Source organism: Chaetodon trifascialis, chromosome 1 (genome assembly GCF_039877785.1).
Source record: "Chaetodon trifascialis isolate fChaTrf1 chromosome 1, fChaTrf1.hap1, whole genome shotgun sequence".
Classification (NCBI taxonomy): Eukaryota; Metazoa; Chordata; class Actinopteri; order Chaetodontiformes; family Chaetodontidae; genus Chaetodon; species Chaetodon trifascialis.
Window position 1 is genome coordinate 19,160,285 of NC_092056.1, and position 1,101 is coordinate 19,161,385.

Genomic DNA, 1,101 nt, shown 5'->3' on the forward strand with positions numbered 1-1,101 from the left:
TAAGATAACAACCTGTTGGACTCAAGAGGCTGAAGTATCTCCCGAACACTGGCAGATGCACTGCAGTACACCTTTTCTAGTGCTGATTCAAGTAGTTTGGGCAATATAGGGATTAATGTGTTTTTATGTAAGTCACAAAAGATTACACAAACTAAATTTGGCAGTTCAAGATAGATACAAATCAGCTATTTTAGGTTGTTTTTAATTTTCAGTTAACATCTGTTCGGTACTGCGTTTGATAAGGGGCATTCATACAAACACACACGAGAGAAATGTAAAATGTCTGTACATTTATACAGTTAAAGGCATACAAAAGGGTACATTGTGAAATGCTGCCAACACACACTGAACTTGTGTTTCTTCAACAGTCAGTGTGTGGAGCACAACGCATAACAAATGTTCTACATACAAGCAGAATACTTGTACAAACACACAGTTAATAAGTACTTTTATACATACTGCAAATCTGACGACATAGATTCAAAATATTTAATTTGTAAAAACAGCCATGCAAAACAAACCTCTACCTCTAAATCAGCCAATAAGAATGTTTGTTGCCAAACATCGGCTACCATTGCACACAAATGATTGTGTTTACCCAGTTTTAAAGCTTCTCATACTGTGTGTGCAGAACACTGATATTGCAAGAAAAATTTCAACACTGCTGATCCTGCAAACACATACGAAGAAATACAAAATGACTTGTGATTGCAATGACTAAGTCTCGTGAAAAGAAACGCACTGATTTCATGTTTCAAATTCAAATTTTCTGTCAATCAAGATAATGTATGCATGTATCTAGAGGTGACTTTTCAAGATGAATCCTTTACCCTTTTCATCACCATGTTACTCTAAAATGGGTCGTTTTCTGGATCAATAACACACTGTATAAAGATACTGTGAATGTGATTAATGGAGTGGTGCATAAAGCACAAGATATGTAAACAACACCATGTTGTGAGCAGAAAAGGCCTACTGAACGATCCTTAACATTTCCTGAACAATCTTTTGCTGAATGACAGGATAGCCATGAGTGAATAAGGCCACATAAAAAAAATATATTTGTGAAATGATTTCCTCTTGTTCCCTTGGCCACAACAC